Genomic DNA, 13,943 nt, shown 5'->3' with positions numbered 1-13,943 from the left:
CTGTATCTAAAGTTTTTTCCAGCTTATTTTCACGGAGAAATGTTGTAATAGGCTCTTATCTATTTGTGGATTGTTTTGGTGTTGGCTCAGAAGATCTGAAGGTGTTTTTATTAGACATATAAAAATATCAAATTTAAATCGCAATTAAAAGCATGTTTCATATTATACAGTATGTACACAAGTGAACACAACCGAAATGGTAGACTTACCATAAAAATTTTTTATCAAAACGGGACATTTTTGCGAGTTTTCTCAAAACAGAAAGTAACATCTTCTACTTATGATTCTAAAGGCTAAATAACGGAGTGGTTAACAAAAAACAACATTTCGTAGTAATAATTTTTAATTACTCTTAACTGAACATAACTTATTATTAAAAAGTTATTAATATTTATCACAAGTGTGAACTTTCTTTAAAAATTCTTTGTTATTTTTAATCGCGTCGAAAAATTCGCTACAATTTAGTTCACTATTAAGTTTGCAGCGCAATCCAGCTTTTACTGTTGATTCAGCCATTCTACCTTTTTCTTCAGACCATATGTTATTCGTTATTGAGAATATCCTTTCAACAGGTGAAGATGTGCTTGGCAGGCTGAAAATGTATTCTATAATTTGGACAAGATGGGGCAATGAAGTGTTCTTTTATTTGAAATGACTGAATAGTTGTATCCATTTTTCTTCGCAACTTGTATTTTTCAAAATGTCATGGTTTTGCCGACCAAAAAGCTTTTGCAATCACCACTTCATCAAACAGTTCATCCATGTTTATTGCATTATTTGCAAGAGTTTCATTAATTTTTTCACCTGAAGCTTCGATTTCCGACCAAGTTAATTCATTGTTGTTTATCCAAGTAAAAGATTCTGCTCCACCAAAACTGTTTTCCCAAAGCTCAATGTAAGAAAGACACTGGTCATAAAATTTTCTAAACTCTTGTAGTATTGTATTAATATTATACTTCCATTATTTTCCAGTATTCTAAAAAGCTCTTTTGCTTCTTAAGGTATAAATTTATTATCACACCTTTCCTCAAGATTTGTTTTTAATTTTCTAAGTTCAATGACAATATCTGTTGCACTCGCTTTTGTACTTTCCATAATCAAGATGGATTTGTTAAACAATCTGAGTTGCCCGTATACAAACCACAAATACATTTCACCACAATCATTATCAAAGAACTGTTTTATCATCACCGGAGAGTGTTCTTGGGAAATAAAAATATGATTTCGGTCCCTCATAGATTTCAAGTATTCTGTCAATAGCTGGAAATAGCGAAAGAAAACGGGTGTTGCGATGTTGAAGAACCTTTTTATACTCTACATCTACAAATTCACAGAACGCTTTTAGGTGAGTGACTCGAACCCGTATAAATGTGGAAATATTTATAAATTTTGACTACTAAAGCTTCTATTTCAATAGGTAAAACATCAACTGCAGTTTGAAGACAGTTGTGAACGATGTGAGGACCGCAACCAATTCTCACAATATTTCTTCCTAGTTCCTTCTTCAATCGACTGTAAATATTGTTTTCTCCTCTCCGTTTTACACCCCCAAAATTGGTATTGCAGTTATCTCCACAAAATCCAAATAGTTTCTTTTGTTATATTATGAATTTTCACAACTGACATTAAATGGTTTGTCAGTATTCTCTGCAGTTTCACTGGGAACTGATTGAAAGTTTAAAAGTTTAACTTTTACTCCACAATCTGGTGCAAAATACCGCACAACCCATGGCACAGTTTTAATTTCATTCCTGTTGGAAGAATCAATTGATATCGTCACAAAATTTGTTTTGTTTAAATCTTCACAACGTTGCTGAAACAACAGTGGCTCAATCACATTAACAATGACAGCTTCACATTTTGTTCTACCCAGTCTAAAGTTTGTTTCAAAAAGCTCTGATACCAATTTAGATGAACAATCGGCACACTTAAAGCTGAGATTGCGAATAGCAACATGAAATGCAAAAGTTGCTTCTTTAGCAGCTATTAAAAATTCTTTGGCACTTGGATCGGCACCTTTAAAATATGATGATATCTTTGAGGAAGTTCCTGTCGCTGCTAGACTAGCCTTATGTTTCGCACATGTCAAGTGTTTTTTTGTGTCCCAATGCCCACCATGAGCCACCGAAAATTCTGAAGAGCACTGTTCACATTTCACTTTGCAATATGACCACAAACTTTTTTCAAAAACGGATAATCCTTTTTTAATTCATCCGTAAACACACAGTTTCTTTTTGGCATTAAATTAATTTAATGAAGTAAAAAAAATCACAAACAACACGCCGAAAAGAAACATCGACTCGCAATCTAAACTCAACTAAGATTGCGCATGCTCAACAATGACTTGCGACGCAGCGTACAGGCCAGAGTCAAAGTGGGGTATTCGTGTTGCCTAATCGCCATTTTCGAGGCTGCACTTTTTCTACTGCGTGTATATTCTGCACTTTTAAATTTTTACCAAATAACCGGGACAAAATGACAAACTGGCCGGGACCATACCTTCAAACCGGGTCGGTGTTACTCCCGCCCACCCCTCCAGATTAGCTTTATCGTCTGGTTCGTAGTTAGTCGAAACGATAAAAGCACACTATTTTTCTTCCCGATTGCCACGAACCACATCTATTATTTACAAATTAGATATTCATTTAGATGTCATCATTTCAGCTTTTAAACATGCTAATTGTAAGCAATGATTAAAATATCGCTTGCAATTGCTTTTAACAATTAAAAAAATACCGCTACTGTGAATATATGTAGCAGCTGATTATCTACAGCTTTTTTATCCAAACTATCAATCAATAAATTTACTGTATTTGAAAAATGGTCTTCTAGCAAGTTAAAATATCACTTATTTTCCTTTTTTTTTTTTTAAATTCTAAAATAAAACGTGTGCGCATTAACACACGTTTTATTTACACAAACACATTGGCAAAATTATTATCACACATTTCATTTTATGTAAATTTTTTAGACGTTTTGATTTAAATAACAAAAAATCCTCGTCCATATTATGCAGTAGTGTTTTCATGAACTCGCTGAAGCGTTTTTTTTTTTATTTTTACCTTCTTTGTTTATCAGTTATTACATACATTGTTGTTGTTTCTTTTCCCTACTGCAGAAATCTAAATTTCCCATTTAATTATTCAAATTTTATTTAAATATTTCATTTATAATAAATTCATTTAAAAGAAATATTTGCTGACATCTTATACTTTATACATTATGCACATACACGATTCTTTTCTATAAATATTTAATATTTTCCCTTAACGTGGTAGGCTCAAGAATCTGTCATTAAGTAATCATAGAAAACTACTTAATGCTCTGATAAGGCGATTAATGCAATTTACATAAAATGACCATTGCGTAATATTCTCTGGCCGATTTGCCTGCGTTTCGGGACGAGAAACTTAAGTTTACGGGAGAAACACTCTTCCATCTCAATATGAGACCGGCTAACTCCACTTCAGATGAAAAAACTGTTTAAATATTCTTGGAGATTGAATTAACCTAAGAGCATCCTTTCCGAAGTTGATGCCCTGTAGCATTGATGCTTATGAAAATCTTTAGGTGTCGGATGACTTTCATCGCTCGGTGTGAGGCCACTATCAAGCCTATTAGAGGACCAAAGTGACTTCAAGAGAGCAGGATTTCCGGATTATTTTGTGCTTGGTCCTTTTAGCACACTCAGTGCTAAAAAATTATGCTAAAACATTCTTATATAATGACGTCATTCATAATCGTATTAAACCACGGTTAACAGTTATTTATATTTTTATATCGTTTTGTACCTATTTCTATTTTCGAGTTATGGCTGAATCAAGTAAGGATACAAAGCCCCTTTATGTATAAATTGTTGTGTCCTTCTAGCTATTTTGCCTCTCTCTCGTTTTTTTTTTCTTTTTTTTTTCTTCCCTTCCCTTGGATTAAACTGCCGAGTTTCGGCCATCATATGAGACGAGCTGATTCACTTTAACTTGAAAAGCTCTTATACATTTCTAATTGTTTTGCCTAACTTCCCTCATTGTTAAACATTGGATAGCAACTTCTTGTTTCATATTGTAGCCGCCCCCCACCCCAATTAGTTTTCTTCGTGTTGTCCGTAAGAGAACAAAAAAAAACAAAAAAAAAACTCATTGACGCCAAGATCATCTCTTCGGCTATTAAACCGAAAATATTAATATGAATAAAAAATGAAATCAGTATAATAATAATTCAGTTATAATTATTATAATTATAATGTTCAACTCTCAAAAGTCAAAGCATCTCTGAAAAAAATGGAAGTGATAATTTAAAATAAATATTTCTAATGCTTTTTTCTTTTCATAGTTACAAAAAAAAAAGTTTTTTTTTTTTTTGTAACTATGTATATATATACAGTATATATATATATATATATATATATATATATATATATATATCAACCACCAGACTGACCTATCTGAACTCTCTATTTGAGTTTTCTCTGATAAAGATGACATAATATTCCAGTTAAATTGAAATTTTTAAATAATAACACAAAGGTCGTTTATATGTGCATTTTATGTGAAATGTGTTATATATATATATATATATATATATATATATATAACGAATTTACGATATAAATAAGTTATGCATGTAAATCAACATGTTCATTAAACATGGGGCGGCGGCACTTCTTGGAGGACCTAGGGGTGGGAGATACCTAAATACGCCACTGAGTATAACGAATTAACTTTGGTGTCTCAAAAAATGTTCACTATCTTGCTAATAGATGGCAGCACAACCCATTCTTTAACATTTGTTGAAGTTTCAGTGGTTCACATATCATAGTTAATAATTAAAATACATTCAGATATTAATATTGTTTTTTAACGCCTAAACATTTTTAAGAATATGTGTTAATTATACTGTTTAATAGAATAAGATAACAGAAAGTGGAATAGTTTAAAGACGTTGTTACACTGAAGATAAATTGTTATTCGAAGATTAATGTTGGCATTACTTTTAAGTGGAGTCGGTTGCATAAGCAGTGATGTCAGACAGAAATCCGATATTGTAACAAAGAGCAACAATGTAGCTTCAACGAAAGTCATCACGAAAGTGGAATTCATAAATCTACTTGGAAGGGGAGAAAAGATTTATCAATTACGTGACGCGATGAGAGAAGTGCTTGCAACAATATTAACAATTCGTGTAATTTCTGAAAAGGAATTTTGATAAATACACTGCAGTTAGATGATCGATTAAAACTTTTTATAAATGGGAGTGTCTTTGATGTTCCTCGCAGTGCAAATAATATTATTCATATAACATACGTGAACTCATTTCATACATATCGAAAAGAGAACTACAAGGAAATGAAATTAATTATGCAAGGACTATAAAAAAGATAGCACGATTTACTATTTTCGCTGAATTCACTTTCAGAAGTATTAATTTTATCAAATAAATGTGTAGCAAAAAGTAGAGATATTTATGAATATTTTGTTGAAACTTTGTGAAATTAGTTCATCACTTCATTCGCAAAACTACCCTATATATATATACAGTATATATATATATACAGTATACAGTATACATATATATATATATATATATATATATATATATATATATATACAGTATACAGTATACATATATATATATATATATATATATACAGTATACATATATATATATAATATATATATATATATATATATATATATATAATATATATACATATATATATATATATATAATATATATACATATATATATATATATATATAATATATATACATATATATATATATATATAATATATATACATATATATATAATATACATATATATATAATATACATATATATATAATATACATATATATATAATATACATATATATATAATATACATATATATATATATATATATATATATATATATATATACTGTATATGAAGAATTGAATGACTAGAACTGAGATTTAAGTAAAAAGGTTTTAATATAAAAACACTACTAGTTTCGGCCTGTAACAGCCTTCTTCAGGTGACATTATAAAAGAAGAAAAAACACTAAACGTTGAGGATTAAAAGACTATGAACAACATAGACAGTCTCTATACATAATTAGCATGAAAACGTAGTTGTATTTGAAGCTGTTCTTTCGTTTGTTGCACTGTTGGAAGCGTGCGTGCTTGAGGCAGCACGTGAACGCTAGTATAGCTGAATGACTATCTGGGAGGTTGTAGCTCAAGTTGTTATTTAGATGAACAGGATTGAAGATGATTTCTCTAGATTCCACGATTTTTCTCTCTAGTTCGTCACTGCAACGGAAGATGTTAGTAGATTTTTCCCAGCAGACTTTGTGACTGGTTTTCATCAATAGGATAAGCCGAGAAAAGGATATGACTTGATAATGCACTCGCTCGCTGTCTCTTGTAAGTAATGTCCCTCATGTGTTCTTCCATACGCAATTCGACAGATTTGTCTGTCTGCCCAAAATAAGGAATATCACAATCACACAATATTTTATATACACCAGGGTATTTGAGTTGATGATGACAAGGTTTTGGGTGGCTAATTATGGACCGGATCTTTGGAAGTCGAGTGAACAAGGTTCTGATATTGTATTTTCTTAGAAATTTTGCTAATTTATGTGAAACAGTACTTATGTAAGGAATAGATATATTGCCTTTGAATCTATTTGTTTCTTCTGAGTGATGTCTAGGAGGATTAAGAAGGAATTTATCAATGATTTTCTTGGAATATCCATTAACTTCGAAAGAAGTTTTCAGATTGTTTATTTCTGTAAGAAGTTCATTTGGGTCATCAAGAAGAGAACGAGCTCTATGTCCCAAGGTGGAAATTATTCCAAACTTATGAGGAGGGAAATGATGGGACTGACTGTGCAGATATCTGTTGGTATGTGTGGGCTTTCTATATATCGATATTTTGAGTTTACCAGATGAGCGAGTCAGTTTGACATTAAGAAAAGGCAAGGAATTATCCGTTTCAAGCTCGGCAGTAAACTTAATACTTTGATGTCGGCTATGGCTCCAAACAATGAAGACATCATCCACATAATGTTTCCAAACTTTAGTTGTTAAAATAAAGGAAGAGATAACCTTGGTTTCAAAATCCTCTAAGTAAATGCTTGCGAGTACAGGGGGATAAAGGATTACCGATAGCCAGTCCATGATTTTGTTTGTATATATTATCTTGAAATTTGAAGTAACCGGACCTGATGCAATGTGTAAGCAAGGCTAACATTTTTTTGGATAACTTGTCCTTGAATAATGTTAGGACTTCTCTGTTGGCACATTAGTGAACAAAGAAGTTATGTCTAAGCTAGCCATGATGTCATCTTCATTAACTATAATATCCTTGATGTATGTAACAAATTCTGTAGTGTTCTTGATAAAGGATGGTGACTTTCCTGAAAAACATTTTAGGTATTTGGCAAGATATTTTGAAAGATTGTACGTAGGAGAATCGATAACTTCTACAATTGGGCGTAAGGGGGTGTTCTCTTTATAGATTTTAGGAACACCATATATGCGAGGAATTAACGGATGGAGAGAGCGTAGAGATAAACGAACGTTTCGGGATAATTCAGTTGTTGTTTTTAATAAGTTGTTTGTACGATTTTGAAGTTCACGAGTTTGATCTCTCTCAAGTATTGAGTAAGTAACATTATGTAGTAATTCAGGCATTTTATTCTGGTAATCTTCAGAGTTAAGGATGACTGTTGCATTGCCTTTATCCGCAGGGAGGATGATTATATCTCTGTTGTTTTTTAAACTTTTAATAGCTTTGCGTTCAGTTGAAGTAATGTTGTCTGCAGGTGGTTTTACGTTATTGATAATAAAGATTGATTCAATACGTAGAAGAATTGCATCTTGTGGAGGGAGAAAAGAAGCAGCTTTTTCTATTTTTTGTAAGTAGTGTCTCCTTTGGTATTAATTTTGGGGAAGGATTAAATTTTAGACCTTTACTAAGGATGCTTTTTTCTTCATCTGAAACTATATAAGAAGATTTGGTGATAACGACTTTGTCAATATTGATGTGTGGTTTTGAGAAGTTCCTATTATTTTGTAATCTCTTTAATGTTTCAAATTTACTTATAAGATTTACTTTGTTATTATATTGTATTCTGGCTGCTTGAGATTCACAGTATGTTTAAAGGTATGCCAATCATTATCTAGAGATTCTTCCAGTTTTTCAGCTATGGTTCTTTTTTACTGAAAAGAAAAGTGAGAGTTTGTTTAGTATCCGAGATTCTTTCAGACAGTAGGTCTAATTTAGCTTTATGATAGATTCTCTTCGCACGCTCAGTTGTTATGTTTTCTTTAAAGCATATACATTTCGGAAAGAGAGCATGGAATTAGCAACATTTTAAGAAGACCAACCTGTTGATGTTTATTCCAATCCTCTATAGTGTCTTATTGAAGTTTCTTTTATTATTGATAATAAAATTCAAAATCCTCAAGCTCGGCAGTAAACTTAATGCTTCGATGTCGGCTATTGAGATGTTCGAGGAAAACCATAAGGGATTCATGTCCGTGGCTCCACATAACGTTTCCAAACTTTAGGTGTTAAAATAAAGGAAGAGATAGCCTTGGTTTCAAAATCCTCTAAGTAAATATTTGCGAGTACAGGGGATAAAGGATTACCCATAGCCAGTCCATGATTTTGTTTGTATATATTATCTTGAAATTTGAAGTAACAGATATCTGCACAGTCAGTCCTATCATTTCCCTCCTCATAAGCTTGGAAAAATTTCCACCTTGGGACATAGAGCCCGTTCTCTTCTTGATGACCCAAATGAACTTCTTATTTTATGACCCAAATGAACTTCTTATTAATGGATATTCCAAGAAAATCATTGATAAATTCCTTCTTAATCCTCCTAGACATCACTCAGAAGAAACAAATAGATTCAAAGGCAATATATCTATTCCTTACATAAGTACTGTTTCACATAAATTAGCAAACGTTCTAAGAAAATGCAATATCAGAACCTTGTTCACTCCACTTCCAAAGATCCTTTCCTTAATTAGCCACCCAAAACCTTATCATCAACTCAAATACCCTGATGTATATAAAATATTGTGTGATTGTGATATTCCTTATTTTGGGCAGACAGACAAATCTGTCTAATTGCGTATGGAAGAACACATGAGGGACATTACTTACAAGAGACAGCGAGCGAGTGCATTATCAAGTCATATCCTTTTCTCGACTAATCCTAATGATGAAAACCAAAGTCACAAAGTCTGCTGGGGAAAATCTACTAACACCTCCCGTTGCAGTGACGAACTAGAGAGAAAAATCGTGGAATCTAGAGAAATCATCTTCAATCCTGTTCATCTAAATAGCAACTTGAGCTACAACCTCCCAGATAGTCATTCAGCTGTACAGGCGTTCACGTGATGCCGCAAATACGCACTCTTCCAACAAACGAAAAAACAGCTTCAAATACAACTGCAACGTTTTCATGCTAATTATGTATAGAGACTGTTCATGTTGTTCAAGTCTTTTAATCCTCAATGTTTAGTGTTTTTTCTTTTTTTATAATGTCACCTGAAGAAGGTTGTTGCAGGCCGAAACTAGTAGTGTTTTTATATTAAAATCGTTTTACTTAAATCTCGGTTCTAGCCATTCAATTCTTCATAAAACTATGTATGTTAACCGAGTTAATGATCATTCTGTCATATATGTATATATATATATATATTTGAAACTGAGGGCCTACCCGGAGTGTCGAGTCTTCAAAATTCGAATCATCAGAATTCAAGGAGAACTGGCCTACCAGTCCGCAACTCGGGGGGTGGGCGCCATAGGTACCAAGGGGAGGAATCCCCCTTTTGAATTTTCAAAATTCGAGTCATCTGAATTCAAGGAGAACCGGCCTACCTGTCCGGAACTCGGGGGGGGGGAGCCGTAGTCGTCAGGGGGAGTAGCCCCTTAGTATATATATATATAAAATTAAAAGCCTTTTTATGTCACGTTTTTTCAAAAGTATTGAAACTCAGGGGCTACCCTGAGTGTCGAGTCTTCAAAATTCGAGTCATCAGAATTCAAGGAGAACCGGCCTACCAGTCCGGGACTCGGGGGGCTGGACGCCGTAGTCCCCCCCCAGTATGTTATAATTTATTGTACAAAAGTGATGAATCTCATGAACTATAAAGTAAAAGTCAGCTACAGTAAAAAAATGCAGGTGATCACGCAGTTTGACTCACACAGATCATGCAGTTTGATTGAAACTTAGCAAAAGAAAAAAGAACATAATTAGTTATAGCGCAAAAATCCTGAACTTTGATGTTAAAAATCTTTATCTAATTTCGCATCCATTTTCCTTTAACGATTTTTTTTAATCCGCGGATATAAATTTGTTCGGAGATATGGACACAAGGGGATGTAAGTGAAAACTACTTTAAATGATTAAATTTATCTTGGGTTAATTTAAGGTTATCCCTGAGGAAGTTAATGTTCATTCACATATATTCTCTCTATCAATTCGATGTATTAAAATCGGTATTCTTATTTTATGAGGAGGGAGGCAAAGTGTTCTGAAGGAAAGAACCTTTCCTCTTCCATCTGAAGCCACTTAACTGAGCTTCATCTGAAAGGATTAGAAAATGCTTACCGTGGGTATTACTGCATTTGGATTAAACAAAAGAATGCTTCTTTCCTCCGGCACTTCTTTTACAAATGTCGCTTTCCTAAGGCACTTCTTTTACAAATGTTATATCATGGCAACTAACTTCAAAAACATTTTTATTCCAAGGGGAGTTGTCATTGAATGATATTTCTCCGCTATCTTAAGGAATAGATATTTCATCCGTTGGCATAATCTCCACAAGCAGTAAATGTAAACTGATCATAAAGTCTTTTTGCAATGAGACTACATGTGATGCTGTTGACCAAAATGGAATCCCTTTGGTCATTTTTATTAGTGATCTCCAGTAATAATTTAATAAAAATTCAAATAACGGTGAAAGAGATGAAACTTGACAAATATACAAACCCAGACATTTCCGTAAATTACTCTATTATAGTTCGCCCACCGTTTGCAGATCTCTCCTTGGCATTTTGCCAAGAATAGTCGATTCATGCTGAAGGGGAGAAAGAAATGAAGGATGTACGAATTGGTCGCCAACATGCTTTCACGTGCTTTCTTGTCTGTCGCTGTACTAGTACTAGCTTGATTTTTGTTGTCGCTTTTTTGCATTTTTTTTTATTATTAATTTGTATGATGGATCCAGTACAGTCAACAAGTTCTGTTGTTGACTGACTGTTGACTGTACAGTCAACAAGAACTTGTTGACTGTAGTTTCAGTAGCTCTTGCAAAAGAATATTGAATAATGTGCTGACATTCTGCGAAAAAGAATCTTCTCCTTGTTCCCCTTTCTCAAGTCATAAAATGTTCAAGTGCAATTGCGGGAGTATCGGGGTCGACTGTTAAAAGAATTCGTAGGGAATCAAAAGGTGAAGGTAAGCCAAAATTTAAATTTCCTAAAAAAAAAAAAAAGCGCCAGAGTAAAGAAAACCATCGAAAGCGTAGCTTTGAATGATTTTGATGTAGACGTTATAAGAAGAACTATTTCACGAATTTTACGTGGTCGAGAAAAGAGTGCCAACTGTTCCGAAATTGATTTCTGTGCTTAAAGAAAAAATTAATTTTCCTTGGAAAAGAGAAACTTTAAGGAAAATACTTCATGAAATCGGATTTTCTTTTAAAAAGTCCCAGAATAAAAGGAAACTTATCATGGAGTGAAGTGACATTGTTTTATCTAGAACGCAGTATTTGAGAGCAGTAAGACGTTTCAGGGAGGAGAAAAGAACGATTGTGTATCTAGATGAAACTTGGATTGATAGTAATTTAACTTATGGAAAATGTTGGCAGTCTAAAGAAGAATGTGGAGTGCTACAAACCGGAAATGCCTCGCGGCGCATAATAATTTTGTGTGTGGGTGGAAATTTTTTTTTTTTTTTTACCGAATTCAAACTTACTATACAAAGCCAATTACCATAGGCAAATGAATTCTACGATCTTCGAAAAGTGGACAGAAGCAAAACTGATTCCAAACCTTCCTAAAAATGCTGTTGTTATACCTGATAACCTTCATATCACTCTATTCGATTAAATTCGATTAAACAGAGTTCCAATCTTTGTTTAATCTATTCGATTAAACAAAGTTCCAAATTGGTCTAATAAGAAGCAAGTTCTTATGGATTGGCTCTCTGCAAATAACATTCCCCAGATATGCGAAAAATTGAATTGCTTAATTTGGTCAAAAGAAACTCGCTCACAACTAAACTATTTAAATTCGACACGATGCTCAAAAACATGGATTTCTAGCTTTGAGCCTACCACCATATCATTGCGATATTAATGCTATTGAGTATGTTTGGGCAGAAGTGAAAATTTTCATTCGCCATCGCAACGTAACTGGAGATATTGACATGTCGAAACTTTTTAAGCTTTCAGAACAGGCGACTGAAAGTATTATAGTTCAAAACTGGGGAAAATATCTTTCATGTCATCTCATTGGAAAATATGTATTGGGACAGAGACGAAGAATTATGCGAACCTTTGGTGATCAGTTTAAGTGAAAGTGATGGGATTCGGACACCGATTCAGATGACTATGAAGATTAAAAGGATTTGATAATACTATTTTTTTCCAACCTTTTTATTGCATGGGTTTGTTAAAAGAGTCACAACAAGTCATAAATAATTAATCGGTTTAGGACATTAAAGTGTCTCAGTTCTCCCAACTGTAAATTTAGAAATATAAGTTCACTTGAAAAATTTCTGTTTTTCATTATAATTATTTTTATTTTATAGAAAACTTTCTTAAAAATAAACTTAGTTAAATTTTTGTTTTATGCTACACCTTTTTTAATTTTGTTAATACTCTACGTACATTTTTCCAACTGTCATACAAGCAAAATAGTTACACTTTAAAAACTACAATGTTCATAAAAGCTAAATTTTCCGACCTGTAATAATAAACAAACACATCCCAGAAGACAGATTGATTACCCTATTATCGGAATGGATTCTCCTTTTTCTGACATGCGCAGAAGTGTCAAGGGACTTCTAATCGGTGGGCGAACTATACCAACACTTTGATTGCGGTGTGTAAAATGCATGTCATTAGATTTGTTTCTAAGTTTTCAAACGTTTTGAGCATTCAAAATTTCGTTTCAGTTGGACCACTGAAACAAGACACAGAGAGGCAAGGGATGTCTAAAATATATAAAATCTAAATCCTAAATGAAATTTAGGATTTGCTGTGGTTGAAGTTTTTACTGGAAAAATTTTGGCAAGAGATTGGAACTGATATTAATATTAATACTTTTGCACTGACTGAAATTTAATAACATTTGTTATTTAAAATCGCTCTTAAGACTTGCCAGTTCGTTTCACAATTTTAATTTTCAGGATACTCATACTGAACCTCCGAAGCTCAGTCGATATAAAAGAAGCTCTTTGGTGGGAAAGACCTGGGTTCGAATCCCGTCAGTGACGTGAGGAACCTTTAGCCGGTTGAGGAACCTTTAGCCGGTCTCATACGGAGGTAGGGTTTTTTTCACCCAGAAACTCAGGTTTTTTCGTCCCCCAGAACAGGCAAACCGGTCCTGTGAACACACGCATCTACAGACATAGGACACACTGGGAGGCATAAGGCTAACCATCTTATTCTCGAGTTACGGTTGCGACGTCCATGAATACTTGAAAAGGTCGTGGCCGCTTAAGCGCCTGTTATTTATTTATTATTATTTTTCTATTAAACTTCATAAAATATATATTTTAAGATAGACAACAAAAAAGACTATTTACATATTATAAGAATGTATATTACAGAGAAAAAAAAGGATTTTATTTTTAGATATACAATAGAAATGAGGGGAAAAGATACATTAGTGGTAGACAGGATTTATATTTTCAGTAAGAGTCAATATT

This window comes from Typopeltis vanoorti, chromosome 4 (assembly GCF_054136105.1).
Source record: "Typopeltis vanoorti isolate ZY-2024b chromosome 4, IOZ_Tvanoo_1.0, whole genome shotgun sequence".
NCBI classification, from domain to species: domain Eukaryota; kingdom Metazoa; phylum Arthropoda; class Arachnida; order Uropygi; family Thelyphonidae; genus Typopeltis; species Typopeltis vanoorti.
This window is presented reverse-complemented; position numbering follows the sequence as displayed.